This window comes from Typopeltis vanoorti, chromosome 3, assembly GCF_054136105.1.
Source record: "Typopeltis vanoorti isolate ZY-2024b chromosome 3, IOZ_Tvanoo_1.0, whole genome shotgun sequence".
In the NCBI taxonomy this organism is placed as follows: Eukaryota; Metazoa; Arthropoda; class Arachnida; order Uropygi; family Thelyphonidae; genus Typopeltis; species Typopeltis vanoorti.
Genome location: NC_143551.1, coordinates 14,670,264 through 14,686,974, shown reverse-complemented (window position 1 = coordinate 14,686,974; position 16,711 = coordinate 14,670,264). Strand labels below are relative to the sequence as shown.

The window sequence follows — 16,711 nt, the reverse complement described above, 5'->3', positions numbered from 1 at the left end:
ATAGACAGCAAGGCATTTACGATCATCACATTAATGGCCGCACTCCCTCATTGTGCGAAGGTGCTCTCTCATGAGTACGCGTATATCTTCACACACATCTTTCAAGGTAATCATTCTTGTTATCTTATTAAATGTTGTCAGGAGAACATAAAACTGCATCATATGCACGGTGGATTGATAGTCGAACCATTCGGTGCTATGAAGGACATTAACAAAGGACAAAAGGTTGCTGGAATATGAATTCTGAATACCTATTGTGGTAAATGCTGTTCTGCCCCTTTGGGGGGAGAAAAAGTTGTTATAGAATTCATTTTTATTTTTGAATCAACCAATTAATACATTGAACTCAAAGTATTAAGATATACAGTGAAGATCTCCGCTTCCCTTTGCGAGTGCTCGTATGAGTACGTGTTTAATGCAGCCAAATTGCCTCCCACGTCATCAAGAAGTATTCATAATTTTATAAATCCACTTTAACTTGTTTGGACATTACCTTCTATCCTCTTCCCCTTAGCTCAGTGTTGTAACCCAGCGTGAGAGGATAATATAATACAATTCGAAAACTCCGTCTATATTAATGTTTATGGCACGGGAACAGTTTTTTTTGTAACGAAAAAAAAAACAATAACGTAGAGATGAATGGAAAATCAGTGGAAACAGTACTGGAAATACATGGTTTTCTATATTTGTATTCAAAAGTGTTCTTTGTGCGATGTATCTCCAGTTCTATCTTACATTGAAAACATTTACAGCGCTGAACACACACGCACGCAATAAATATTACATATCACGTTATCCAACTGGAATCTAGTAAAAATTGCCTGAAACCATGTTTCGTTTTTGTAATTCAGCAAGTCAAATTAGGCGATAACCGGCATTGATTAGAAGCATTTTTATAATCGTCCATTCCCATATTAGAAATTTCCCGTGGGTCTTAATGTTGCACAGGTGAAGTACTTAGGAAGCATTACACTGAGTATTCTAATCGACTGGAGTGAAAATTAAAACCGAGAACCATTAAAAAGATTAAAGTTAGATCGTTAGTATAGCGGATTATATTATTATTAAACCAATTTAGGAATTAGTTCTGTTCCAGACTGAACATAGAGCTGTGTTAATGACGTATGGTTCGGGTCTGACTTCCCTTCTTAGAGAGAGAGAGAGAGAGAGAACAATAAATATAGAAATTGCAAACAAGTGTACAGTATAGCATCCAATACAACGATAATCCAAACGTTTTCATCGTTCGAGCATTTTTACTTTTAACACTTCATAAAATTGCAGTGGAAAAGTAGTGATATCAATCATTGTGTATAAGGCATGGTGTTCATTTGTCTTTCTGCGAGCAGTTTGTTTCTATGCGATTCCAGACCTACTCCTAGCAGTCTAAAAGCTGTCCGAACCTAGTCTCGATTGACTACTGCAAAGCTGCTCATGCAGAACATACTCACTCTGCTTATTAAGAATTCTCATTAGCCTCAAACGTGTCCTTCTTGAACCTCCATAAAGGCGACCATGCCCTCGAATTTTTTTTATGCCACTCCCACTCACGAGAGATTATTTGCAACCCTATGGTATATTTTGTACCTTAAGTGGGCTTAAGATTTTTCTAATTTTCTAATTTTTATATATTTTTTAATTTAATTTTTCCATAGTCCAGAAAACCTGTTCTAGAGACCAAACATGAAGCCATTTTCAAGTCACTTCAGGTCTCCAATAAGCGGGACGGTGGTCACATCGGGCAATGAAATTCATCCGTCACCTAAAGACAACCACAAACCGCCATTCCCACCGCGGTATTCGAACCTGCAGCCTGTTGGTTGGAGTCCGCGCGGTTTAGCCGAGTGGTTACGCGCTCCGCAACGCAGGATACTCCTGAGAAAGGAGTGTCCTGCGTTCGCTTCTCGTCGCTGACGTGAGAAAAAGAATCTTTCTCAGACATAGCCAAATTAGCCGGTCTTGACCATGGACTGCAGGGTTTTTCTTCCCAGTTTATCTGGGGGGGTTTTCCTCCCGCAAAGCAGGCAAACCGGTCTTAAGAACACAACACTTCACAGACAATTACACATGGTTGAGGGTGGGGGTAACGAACCCACCTCGTAGTGAGTTATGAAACCCAAAAATGGGAGGTCAAGGTCAAGGCTCTACATGGAACTGTAGTGCCAAAGAAGAAGAAGAAGAAGCCTGTTGGTTGAAGAGCGGGGTAAGCTAACCACTTGGCTAAACAAACCGTCAAACGCAAAAGATCGTGTGCTTGAAACAGACACTTATCAAAATAGGCAATTCTGCTTCATTCATTTTGACTGATGGAGTGATTTTGCGGGTTCCGACTGTTCAAGTAAACTTAATTTCTATCTCATATAGCAGTTTATTTGGCGGTACATTCTTCTAGAGGACTGGCGAGAAATTCGACGCCATTCTGTTTCAATTTCTGTGGAATATTTTGAGGGCCCTTTTCTTTACCTTTCTGCAGACGTGAAGATAATATTTCAGAATTTTCCATGAAGTGCTGAGTTTGGACACAGTCTACTATGAGTGCTTGTGGCCGAATCAACTTCGACGGCTCGATGCGATGTGACAAGATCGATTGAGAGTAGCCGCCAAAACAAGGTTGGCCTTCAAGAGTAATGTCACTGCCCTTGACCTTTTTGAACCAGTCAAATGCAGTGCTGTTCTTCATTCTGGCCTTTCGCTTCGCAGATGTTTCGGACAACTTCGGCTGATGTATGCTTAAGTTTAGCTCATAAAGTAAACTCTCAAGATTGGAAAATCACTTAAACATCAAGCTGTGATTTTTCGCGCATGTGTTTTGATAATATTTAGATTTGATGAACTGCAATGTTAAAAATGTAAAACTTATAATATGTATGCTGCTAAGACAGACGAATCTGTCAGAGGATTCGAAATTAACAGACAGAAGTGCACTGGCCTCACAGCCTTAGTCGAGTCTGTCGAAATTCAAAGCAACCAACCAACTTCCGTAGATATTTTTAGTTTGCTAGTTTTTGTTATGTACACTGCTTGGAAAGAAGTCAATGAACGTCTCCAAAGTGCATCGTGCTATGCAACGAGTAATAGCCGGTATAAATTAGAGGAATATGATGCTCCCAAATCAGTACAACTATGTTAGGATGAAGAAGGTCCTATATCTTATTAAGGTGGCGCGATGGCTGTCTGTTCCTCACACTATGCTGTCCGCTGACTTTTTTTCTAAGCGGTGTAAGTCAACTTTATTATGTCTAAGGTGCTTCTAAAATATGGGAAAAGAGAAAAGCTGTTGCAAAGATAAGATTTTATTTTTCTCGTTCAATGATTAATAAGATGACGAGCATCCTCCCATTGCCTGCTTTATTATTATTATTATTATTATTATTATTATTATTATTATTATTATTATTATTATTATTATCTGACATACTCTTAAGCGACTATTATCTCTTAAAGTGAGCCATCCACCAATCAACAAGCTGCATCTTAACTTAATTTAAAAATCATAAAATTATTTAACTATTAGTAGAAAGACTGCTGTAGCAATTCAGAAAAATTATCAAAAATCTCGAGATGAAAATGCAAAATTTATATGTTTATATTTTTTTAAGGTGACTTGTGAAAAAAACAGCCAAAAATAGCATCCTTTTGTATTAAATTTAAATGTTAAGCGAGCGAAATCCGCATTATGAGATCAGTGCGATTAACATAGGAAACCAATTAACCTTTAATACATTTGTAATAGTGCGTGAGATTTAAAGATGGTTTGTCAAATTCACTTTGAAAGCGAGTACTGAAAGATATATCAGAGCAGAGATCGCAATAGTGGAATATTTATTTAAACGCGTGTTCTCTTAGGACAGTACTCGCTTTCCCTGTGATTACTATGCGATGCAAGTGTTTTGCATTTAATCACGTGCTATCCTTGTCCTTCCCGCCCAGAAAGTAATTTTGACACTCGATCATGAATCCTAAATCTTACTACAAGCTTTTCACTTGCACAGATGTGCGTTGTCTTCACAAGACGGACTCTCCACTTGCTTGTATTGTGTTGATGTGCTTCTTAGGATCGATTATCTCTTCTGCGTTGACTCGCAGTTTGCCTGCGAGGCCTTCACTTAATTAAGTCTGCGAAGGCAGTTAAACTTCACGTGTGATGGGAATAAATCATTCCTTCGAATTATTGCCTGGAAGGTACCGTCATGCACATTCATTTTTTTTCTTTCTATTTTTTATTCTCCTCCATTCCCACGTTTTCTCTATTTTTCTGTATTTTTATTTTCCTCGTATTTTTATTTCTGTCTCGCTGTACATCACTTCTTTCTCTCTTCTCCTTAGCTCGAATAATAGACAACACAACACGCCTGACACTACGCTGCCATCAAGCTGCCATCCGTTGCCATGGCAACAGAAAGCGACCGTTGTTGGCAATAGAATGCGGCATGTTCCGCAAATGTAGCAGTCCACTGCTACCTTAAGAATCCTCTTACAGCAAGTGGTCACCACCCATGATAATGTATTAAAGATTCTATTTCTTACGATGGATCAATTTAAAATTTCTTATAACACTTTTGGTAAGATGGCTGAAAAACGTACGAAATATGTTTTGCAAGTTTTCTAAGGTGTCCATACAAGTTCGATCCATTGTCATAGTCTATGCAGATCGCTTTCTTTCCTACAGAGAATATGGTGCACAGGAATTTCTTCTCCAAGGTCAGACATGAATCACCTTCATATCTATCTGCCGAAGTCTTGTAGTTCCTTTCCAGCCTTACTCCCTACATTTTTCTCATGTCTTTTTTCTTTTCCTTAAGCTGAAAACTACTTTGAAAACCAAGCCAATTCAATGCATTGTGATGTACAACGGAATTCAACACAACAGCTGCGGGCCATTCGCCCAACGAAAGTTGCAATGAATAATGAATGGATCTCTGCAACTATTCATGTGAATCGTACTTTGAATATAACTCAAAGTAATTTGTTCGTGCTTTAGTTTCCTTACAAAACATTTCTAGTCTCGGGTATTTTTGATGTACTAATACTTCTAATGGCAAAGTTTTCTTTCTTTTGAATTTGCAGAATTTAAAAGTATCCAAGTTTTTGTATGATGATGATCTTGTTCCATGCAGTCAGGTCAACGATGTTGCCACTCATTTATGCCCCAAACTAAATTAGTTTCTAGTATTATAGTTTTCGAACTTTGGGAATTCATTTCGAACTTAGTTATTTAAATATCTTTACTCTCACAACTAAATTGCTGTATTTAGGGATCTCATCAAATAAAAGTATTTTTAGATAATAATAATAATAATAATAATAATAATAAAACTGTTGCTGAAATAATCATTCACTTTCCTACGGAGAACAGTTTCATTGATATATTTTTGTAATCTGAAGATTTCGTGTAGATGGCAGCACCTTCTCAAATATCTATACTGCATGATGCGGTTGAATACGTCAGGTTATAGGGAACACCGTATTGGGTTTACTGTTTCTAAAAGCAGATAGTCAGTACGGATTATTCGTAGCACAGCAGTAAACGTTTAGTGTAAACGATGGTGTAATGTGACTGGATCATTCCATTAGTCATTTTCGTCTACATATATATGTCGATCATCATTCACCACCCATGATAATCTATGAAATATTCAAGTATTGTGGCTATATTAATCGAAGTATTAAACATTGAAATACAATTTTTCTATTATACTTTAAGGTGCACAGGGATGTCGTCCACGCAAGATGAATATCGATGGCAAGTGTTATTATGTGTTCTTCTGAGGGGGGGGGGGGAGATGAGTGGAGAATCTACTGCCTCTGCATGCGACCAACATTTGAAAACGTTCTTCCAACTGTAAATAATCGGTGAATGAGTTTTCGCATCCACATTAGGATGAGACACTATTCGTAATGGTTTTGTCAGAATTGACTGTCTCGTGGATTAGCACTTTACATAAATCGCATATCTGGCGCCGTCTTAAAGACCCACAGTCTATTCAAATGTTACTGTTGCCATGTGGCTGAGAATATACTTGAGATACGCATTTTGATAGCTATTGGGAACTATGAGTGAGTAGTTAGAGATGGTTTTATATAGTAAATGCCTGGGTATTCGCCGATTAAATTTATTTTGAAAATGTTATTGTACATCGTCATCACCATGCCATTTAAATTTGAATATATCTAAAATAGTAGCTCAAAATTTTGCCCATACAAATAAATAATCATCCAAAAGATGTAGATTAAAAACTAAAATAATACTGAACTTGGTTGGACAACTTCAATGAGAAAACTATAGCTGAAGAAGGAGATCAACGCAGTATTTGAAAGTAAAGAATTCTGCCAGCCACTAAGGCCTCATAATTTTCTTTGTAACGAACGTCTACTATCTGTACATCAGTAATCTATATCCGCAATCGATAACCAGCAATGGGAACTTCTCATTCGGCGCCAGAAACAGCAGTCAGTTCCCACGTGCTGTACGAGTTTTGGACCCATTTGACTGCTAACAACTCCCTGGAAAGTTCAGTAGAAAAACTTCGATCACTGCAGACTACGAAAATTTTCTGGGAACAAAATATTTTATCAGATAGTGGATTTGGGCAGGAAAAATATCCACATCTAAAAACAGCATGATCCAAAAAAGTGGGCAATTTTTATAAGTAGAATATCAAATTGAAAGCGGTTTATTTTCTGTGTTATAAGCATAACGTAAGCCTAATTTAAAAACTAAACAGTGTACTGAAATATGTTAGGTTTTGCAGTACTTTTAATCTGTTATTTTATCTTCCTCTAGACCAGCGCTTCCCAAACAGTGGGCCGCGGCCCCCTTGGGGGCCGTAGGTTTTGTTGAGTGGGGGCCGTGAAATAATGAAAACAAATTTAAAATGTTTTAAGACACAGTAGATTTTTTTTATTTTAAAAGAAACGTATTTAACTTTTCTTATTTCTTTTTGTTATTTTTTATATTTTAATGGAAAAATTCACACATTGGTGTTGGTTCACAAACTTTGCTTCCTGTATTTCGGCGCTTAACGAATATTAGTAAATATTGCTTATTCCTATGTTTCATTTCAAAGCAGTGGTTAATTGTATTTACTTCGAATGTTCTCCAGGGAAGTTCCAAATCTTTCTGTCCCTTTCGTAACGCGTTCGTAATCAGGGACTGTTGATATTGACTTTATATACATATCAAAACTCGTTTTATATTATCACTGTCATCCGAACTAGTTTTCTGTTACCAATAAAAGTTTCGCATATACTTCACACATGAAAAAAAGCTTAAACAAGTTCATGTGGGGAGACAGTAACTCACTTGCAGTGGTAAACAACACGCCCTCCCTAAGAGCCACTATACTGCAGAGGCAATAAAAACAAGTACTTTTATTATGCCAGTGAATAAGGTATGAGGAGTCTGTGTAATATATTTCTCAACAAATAGTGCAATTAGAGACAAATGGGATAAAAACACACTAATTAATGAATCACATGTCCCCTCATACAGAAACTATGCTGTATAGACTGAAACAAAACCATATGTTGCATGGGCAAACACAGCATCTAACTAAAAACTATTGTTATTAATTAGATGTGTGCGAGTTCGATTTCCCAAGGCAGCAATAAAATTCAATTTTAACGGTTTTCAACCGTTAAAATTCGTAAAAGTGTTAAAACTAAGTAATATATATATATATATAATGAATGTTATGGCAGTTTCACATATGGAATTCGGTTGAAGAGAGTTAGCCTTTCAACTCAATTGTCAGCTATGCTTTTATCTTTCGCTTGCGCGATCTTTTGTTAATACCGCACCAATCATATGCACGTTTTAATAAACAGACTGCCTTTGCTGTCTGTTTCACGTTAGGCTTAATTACCGTAAAAGGAGAAAAGTCACAAAAGTGAAAAATGTTCCTGGTCCGGGGATTCCCTTATTCAGGTAATATTCACTAATTTCATGTTATCAGTCTGTGGTGTGTCAGTATCGGTAAGTGGTGATATTATTTGATCTATTCTACGTTAAAAAATTTAACCCTGAGATGGATAAGTGGTTGATAAAAAATAAAATAAAGATCCCGCGAACAATCAGAAGAAGCAGAAACAGACTAAAAAAAAAAAAAAAAAAGGACAGTATTTCATATTTTACCAGAACAGACCGTATCGTCTTCAGAACCAAACGGTAAGAGGCAAAAAAAAAGTAATATATGCATTTGATTTTTGCAATATTCGCTGTGTATGTTTTGTATTGAATATAAATACAATAAATATTATAATAATATATCTCTCTATTACGATTTTTTTTCGAGGGGGGCCGTGAAATATTTTAATTTTTGCAAAGGGGGCCCTGACATCCAGAAGTTTGGGAAGCATTGCTCTAGACTAAGAACACTCGATGCATGCCTTCTGTACTCTTTCACCAGAAAAAAAAATCTTAACAGCCTGGACACGAACAAGTCATCTAGCCCTGATGGTATCTCACTGTGCTCAAAATTTTTACTTCAAAATGAATACCCATTCTGTATCGCCTTTGTAATCATTCATACATACCTGGCACATCTATCCTACGTATAGTGAAATAAGCCTATAGTCAGCTCTTTGAAGAGAGATAAAAGGCAGCCTTTTATCTCTCTTCAAACTACTTCTCAACTCCTCATTCAGTTTAAAATTAAAACATTAATAGTAACTCCTCATCCTCCTCTTTAATTCTATACTTCTGTTCCTTGGAGGAGCTTCTGTAGAAATGTACCAGAAATATCAAGAATATCTTTCGTGCCCATATAAGGAACTGTTGTGTAACGTTTTTATATTAACCACAAACACGAGATTGTGTACCATTTTTTATTCTCACAAAGCAATTTTGTTCTAGATGAGAATGTTTGAGCTTTAATTTGGAAACAACTGACCCTACACATGCTCTTACAACTAACTGTATCTGTACAGTCATTACCACGTATAGGAATTGCAGACTTCGAAAGAAGTGTAATCATAGAATACCGTATCAGTGGCCTATCCATTCGTGATATTGGTAAAACAACGAATTGATAAAATCAACTGTAGGCCACGTGTCCTCTGAGTTCCCTACGGCCACCGTAGGTGCGGCGGCATGCAAAAATTGCATGCCTACGGCTCTCCCTTTCGGAAGCAACCTACCACTCTCGACTCCTCTAGTGTGGCTGTCTCAATCAAGACGGGTGAATGTCCTTACAGTGACGTACGATTAATGCGTCCACTCCCTATCCCACATACTACATCTAGCGCGGCCTATATCCCTACATCTCAGTCTACACCCCCACAACCAACGCGAATGGCTAAGTAGATATCAGTCGCCCGCCACCAATGCGAACTTAGTCGCCGATTTGTATGGTTTGGTCCAGCCACTAAGCCCCTGGCCTGCCTCCACCCTATACCGGTGTAAGGAGAACCCCTGTTCTCCCGGAAATTAGAGTCACATAGAGTTGGGGTCCCTATGTGAGACTAACCTCGCGCCCGACACCGCCCGCAAGTACACTTTGATATATTATATAATAATTAATTATTCAATATATCCTCACACATTATACTGCACCGAGGCGCATCATAAATATACTCAGTTCAACGAACATAACCAAAACAATATGCTAAGAAGGGACCTACCATACATTTCATCCTGATTCCTCTTCTTACTGCAGGTTTACCGTCTACCGTATTAGTATGGGTTAATCAATCGTACGATTGGCAGGTACAATTTATCTCTTCACCTCCTAGCATATCCGATTCGGCTCGGGCGATATCGCACAACAAGGTGCAGTTGTTGCCGCAACTGTCTTAAGATTTTACGTCCTTATTGCGGATAATTCGAGGCAGAAGCCTCCTCACTCTCTAAACGCTCACCTTACTAAACCCCCGAAACAGCTTATTAGTTGACTCTGCAACCATAGAGAGCAACAGGCTGATTCTCCGTTTTGTAACACGATCAAGGTGACACTTCGTCCAAGAAACGCACAGGAGGACACAAGAATGCTTCCTGGAAGACACAAAAAAATTAAACCAAGCAACCAAATGGTGCTTACAAGGATGGTACGGAAATCTCGTTGTCTGATTGTAAAAAAGATTAAAACCTTTTTTACGCTACTTGATGTCAAACATCAAGTAGCGCGCGGTAATCAATACCACAAACTACGATGGTGTAAAGATTGACAAGAGTCAAGCCATCTACATTGTTAGTATGACGTGGTGCAACATATTTTGAGGAAAATAATGAGGAAGCACGTGATTAGTTTCAACAGAATCCCAGTCTCAATCCAACAGAATACCCATGGGGGGGGGGGAAATAGAATGTGGGTGCAGGTCCCAACAGTGCATACAAGAATACGGAATATGATACGTGAAGCGGTGGTTATTGACGTGCTTGCAATATAGGTTTCTCTGTCTGTGTTCTGTGTCAACTTTTTGTTACTTGTATTAGTTGTTCCTCCACTTATGAATAATTTCTGAAAAATAAACCAAACATAGTTTTAGAAGAAGAAAAAAACTCAGACGTCGTCTATTCACTTGGCAAAACACCAGCTATTTAGAAGAAGAGGTGTCTGCTGGATTGAAAAAATCTCTTAGCCGATAATACCATCGCTAAAAACACAAAAGAGCAGCTACGCCCCCAAGTACTCCTGTTTATGTTGTGCAATGAGTCAGGAACAGATACTCAAACTCTATACCTCACACACAGAGCGCAAACAACACCTGCAACCTTCATAAAGAAATAAACGCGATGAATTAATAAATGAACAACGGACTCCATTAGATGAGACTGAACCCAGCAGTCAACCCAAGAAAGATGTCCAGCATGATTAACGAAATGACCAGCGGATAACGAACTTATTCTTTGACTAAGCAAATATAAAATAGTCGATCATCAACTGCGTATTTCCTACACACCTCTGCTTACTTTATATTTTATAAGAGTTTTATTTGCACACAAGCTGATTGCTTCCCTACATCTGAAAGATTATAAGACCATCATTTTTCTTTCAAATCAGGCTATCTATATATTTACAAAGCTTTTATTTGATGGGTGGTCATTACGATAAAACGATAATATGCTCATCTCTTGAACAGCATAATGGATTTAGTGATAAGTGAAATATGAACCCATCGCTACTTCATTTTTCTTTTGTGTGGGACAGTTGGATTGCTGAATTCCATCCCATTTTTTTTTTTTTTCGTGGTAGACTCAATGGTCTGTTGTGGCCAAGTAACGCGCATCTTAAAAACCTTGATTAGTGCTTATGATAAAGTAGTTAAACCTATCTACATTGTCTGCTGTCTGTAATTGCGTGTGTTCTTCTGTAGATTTTCCTTTTTTGTGGAATGAAAATCCCGACCACCACCGTACGAGACTGGCTAACTCTGCCTTCAACAGTAAAGGTTGATAAAATTTTTTCGTGTCCTATACGACATCTGCAACCGAAGGACATTGTTTATAATGAATAATCTACGAAGACTCATCCATAATTCCAATAAAAAATGCTTTTTTTTTTGGTCCATTGTTGTCTTTTCTGCAGGCAATATGCCAAAGAATCATCATGGTATCGTGTGTCTACGCTAAATATTTTAACTAATACAATTTAACTAGCAGCTACGGGTAAAAGGTTTTAGTTATCTTCGTGTGTGTTTCAGAGTAACGTGGTCACGTCTAAGCCTTATCAACTAAGTATGTAATTAATGCTCAGCTACTTTTAAAGGAGAGTAAAACCCTTGCATTGCTCAGAGCGCCTTGCGTTGTTTGATTATATTTGGCAATTATGTTTTGAATTTATTTATTTAAATTCTCACCTTGTTTCCCTTACTTTTATCCGTTATTTATAACTATCTTTGAATCCCTCTTTGTTATTTGCATTTAGCTTTTTTTTTTTTTTTTTTTTTAGTATCTCGCCCTTCTTGATCGCAGAGCTCAATGCTTCATTCTATATGAGGCGAATTACAATCTCTGGTGCTTTCGGTTTCCAAGGATTATTACTAAATCTTCTTCGCGTTAATGTGTTACCTTCATTTACATACTTGCTCGTGCAACTCCAGGGAGGCTATCGGTATCTGCCTGCGGATAAAGTGATGCCGAGTAGAGACGCATTAGGACGAACCTCCAGCAGACGGTGTGTGTGCACACGACGCTAACGCGATCCCCCCCCCCCCCTCCCCAGCGGAGGTGGCGATAATTAACGCTTTAACACAGACATCGCAGTAAATTAAATCTCTCACGACTCGTTCCATGGGAGAAAATCAGTTCACTTATGGGGAAGTTTTGAATTATGACTGACGCTTGCTCCTCTTGTGAATACCGGGATGCTCAACAGCTAATTATAGAAACGGGGAATCAGAGAATGAGAGGTGAAAACCCGTTCAGTGGAATCTACGTAGGAAAGTATCTTTGGAAACACGACCCTCAACTAGAGATGGAGAATAACAGGTGGCAGGAAAGAGGTCGAAATAATGGAAGCATCCCCGCATACAAATTGAAATATCACACGCAGATGCGCGATTGATTCCGCACGGATTGCAAACACCCGAGCTGCTTAAAATCCTCACTCCCTTCTCTCATCTTTCACGTTGTTATTGATTCGTATTCATCTATTTATATAATTTTCGCATAAGCCAACGCAATAAACAACAAATTTTTTTTGTTACTTTTTTCATATACACTGTTAACATTATACACATGTGGACATACGAGAATACAAGTCCATACATTTTATGTGCATCTTCGTTTCGATGTTACATAAGTACAATGAAATTTACATAATTCTTATAGAGTATTACTTTTTCACAAATTGCGTACTACTCATGTCACTTTTTCACATTACATTTAATAATGTTGCATTTGATAATAATAAATAATATTTAGTAATAATAGAATATGTTTACATTTAAGTATATTTGATTACGTTTAACTTTCTACTACAAAATTCTATATTGGGCAGTGATGCGTACTCCATTTTCTAGGTAACGGTAACGGTCCCGTCATTTATGGCAACGTCATTTATGGCTCCAAGAAATAGCCTTAGGCCTCCCTTAAAGGGTTCTTCCAATGTCTCATTGGTGAGCTCTCCGTTGAGAGAGTTAGATTTTTGGTGCCAGGAATGCGAAATGGCGCTGAAGAATACTTTTTTTTTTTTTTTTGCCTGAGGTACCTGGAAAAGTAGACCATCTTGCCTGAAGGTACGGTGCTGCTCATTGGATAGCGTTATTAGCTGCAGCATGATTATAGCCGAAGGTTTTTTTAAATATTCTGTTGCGTAGACTGTGTAATTTGCGAAGGATATTTTTGCATGCCCCCCCCCCCCCCCCCAGCTACAAATTCCATACCGAATTCGCGAATATAGCAGTACTTAATATAAAGTCTGTAAAATTTTAGGTGATACTATGCGTTTAATGTTCTGCGTTCTATATAATGTGTACCTTAGTTTGTTTATGACAACTTGGATATCGGTTTCCATTTTAAGTTATAATCCACAACCGAGTGGCTATGCGCTTCGCAATCATATGCCTGGGAAAGCGTGTCCTAGGTTCGATTCTCGTCCACGACGTGAGGAGCTTAAGGATCTTCCTCAGCCATAGACAAGTTAGCCGGTCTTGGGCGTGGACAGCAGGGTTTTCCCCACCAGTTTATCTGGGATTTTTCATCCCGCAAGCAGGCAAACCGGCCCCGTGAACACACACACGGATACACGGATCAGGAATACTTAAGACAATCCCTCCAGCCATAGGTCTGAATTGTCAGTTATGCCGGTCCCGAGCCCAGATAAAAAATGGGGGGGGGGGTTGCAGTGATGCCGTACCTCTCCGTAAAAGGGGCTCACAGCCGTTGAATCAGCATACGAAATGAATGAATTAATCTACATGTATGCCTAGACAATAGGTGTGGACCTCCTGGATGGTTTCCCAAACTGCAGTCATCGCTTCTAGGGTCGCAAGAAGTGGAGTATGATATTTAGTTGGAGGGACTGCTTCTCGTACTCTTCAGTTCAAATATTTGCTATTCTGGATGTTCTTTTTGATTTTGTTTTCACTGATCCATGCATGCAGGCTTAATAAGTCAGACTCCATGTTACAATTTAAGGTTAGTATGTCGCAATGCGAAAACTATTGCCGTATTCGGCAGTAGTTTCGGACAGTTTTGTAGGGAGGAGACAGTTTATCATCCAGATATTAATATGCTAAGTCATGTCCTTAGCTGTAATTTGAAATAAGAGAAAACAAAGGCGATTTTCTGTCGTCTTCTTAACATATCAGTTCCTCATTCACAGGTAAGGGACCAGTCTGGAGATTTATCTTTACTTTTTCTTCTCCGTACGAATCTACTCATTAGTTGTTTAATTTGCACCCTTAAACATAAGTCTATAAGGCTAATATATTTTGTCTGTTAATCGCGTGCATCCGAGACGGGGGCGGAGGCACCTTCCATATGTGACTGACTATTCACATATGGAGGATGTGAATGGAGTGAATCTGGAGGATCTTCACCATTCAATTGAAATTCCTTATAAAAGTTTTCTAAAAGGGATTTCGAACGCTGATCTTTTAAGCAAACTGCATCGTCTACTCATGAGTCAGTTATAGTTATACGAAGCGACACTAAATCAACAACAGTTGATTATTTTCAAATGGCATCACGCGCGTAAAATATAAAAGAGAAGCAGCTATTCTACACTTATACACGTCACATTGTAATTATGCAATATGAGTTGCACAGTACTGGTTTGCTCTAGAATGTTGCACTTTCCGCTTCCCTACCTTTCAGTTCAAAGAGGATAATTTTGGCTTTCTAAACGGAATCAAATTTGGAAAAACTGTTTCCTGAAATAGTAGCACAAAACGTACCGCAAGTTTATAAAGGGAAGTTCTGCTGTCTCAACAGAATCGAGTAGAGCCAAGTTCAGGAGAACCGTGCTACATTGATTTGTGGAAGAGCGAGACACCCTTTGATTCTGAAAACTCATTTCTCCTGTATATTTGATTTATTTATAGCTGTTTTTAGTTGAAAATTCTAAGGTGAAGTGTTTGTAAGATATTCTTTTTACGCGCATATTTCACTTAGTGTTCTTACCCACAATAATCCAATGTATTTCAGGGGGAGGAGGATCGATGGTGCGATCCTCCTAGATTGCACCATCGATCCTCCGTCTCAATAGTTTCTCGGATCGCCAATGAATTAGACGTATTCTCCATTCCAAGTATGCAAGTTACTCTTGGCTTTTTTTGTAATGTGAATTCTATGCTCGAAAAATTGTATTCTCCATTGGTCAAGTGTTACATACTCACGGAACCCTGATCTTTAAATAATAGCTGTTGAGATAATCTGGAAGATTAAATATAAGTTTTTCTGATCACTTCACGCCTCCAGTAAACAGGATGGTTAAGGTTCTACCACCTACAGACATTTACAAACATTCATGGCCAAGATGGAAATCGAACTCCACAACTATCTACTCCATCATTCAAACCGGCAGCATTTAGCGTATTCTCTAAATTAGAGATACCAAGAAATTATATACCCAGAGAAAGTTTTTTACCTTGGGTTTATAATACGTTAAAGATACCAAGAAAACCCAAGATAAAACCTTTCTACATCTTTCTCTCATCCAGAGATTTTTATTAATAAGGTCAAGCACCTTTTTCTACTTGTATATGAGATATATATATGACTTCTACATTATTTCAACCTTGGTATCTCTCCCAGGTCTGGCTCTCACTGATGAGACCTCAATAAAGTTGAAACCGGTCTGGGTAGTGGCTCTTCCCATTATACATTGCATTATACACGCCCGAAAGGGAGTGTGCGCTTTGCATTATGGGATACATACTAAAGCAAGTGATATGAAGTTATGAGCCTCTATATACAAGTAGCTCTGACGTGAATATATTTCACGCACAAAACTTTGTTTTGCTTACTCGGGAAAAGGATTAAAACCAAGCATAAAATTTCTTGGTATCTTTAACGAATTATATACTTCGTTTAATCGTTTATCCAAGCGTAAGCAAATAAAGTTTGTGGCTGAATTATTTTCAGGACTGGGGTAACTCGTATATAATTACACTTGGATAAATGATTAAATCAAGTATATAATTTCTTGGTATCTCAAATTTACAGTGTAAACAAGTAGAAAAACTTCCAACAACTATCTCTAATCCAGAGTATTTTAATAATAAGGTGTGACCCCTTTTGGCAACTCGTATATGAAAATATGACTTCTACAATACTTCAGCCTTAGTATCACCGTACCAGCTGATGATTCGTCCTATAATCACTTACGCCTCTCTAGCCTGGAGCCATACCTCCATCCTCAAATTGCAACGTGTGCAAAACAAATGTTTACGAATGATTCTAAACGCTCCAAGATTTGTCAGAGACGTGCAGCTTCATCGAGACACAAATATCCCTTATATCTATTCCTTCCTGAACTAGTGACCTGTTACGGTCATTAGTTCAGGAAGCTGAAAAAAGACCAAAAGCCATATTAATTTCCAGTAATGATGCATAATCTCCATGTCCTCTCAGGACGATCAAACAGCTCATAAATTTCTTCCCTCACTGTATTCCTATCAGATAGCGGGGAGTATATAAAGCCTCAGGCCCTTGGAATCAGTAATTTTAATGTTAATGTCTTAGTATCACCTCTGGATTTGGCTCCCACTGATGAGACCTCAATAAAGGTCGACACCGGTCTGGGTAGTGACCCTTCCCATAATGCAT

At 38.1% G+C, this 16,711-nt stretch overlaps 1 protein-coding gene across 1 annotated transcript in view; it reads left to right on the top strand.

The window, feature by feature from the left end:
* Positions 1-16,711, top strand: part of LOC150107936 (frequenin-2-like) — a 74,725-nt gene that overhangs the window by 45,774 nt on the left and 12,240 nt on the right. The gene's annotated exons all lie outside the window — the stretch shown is intronic.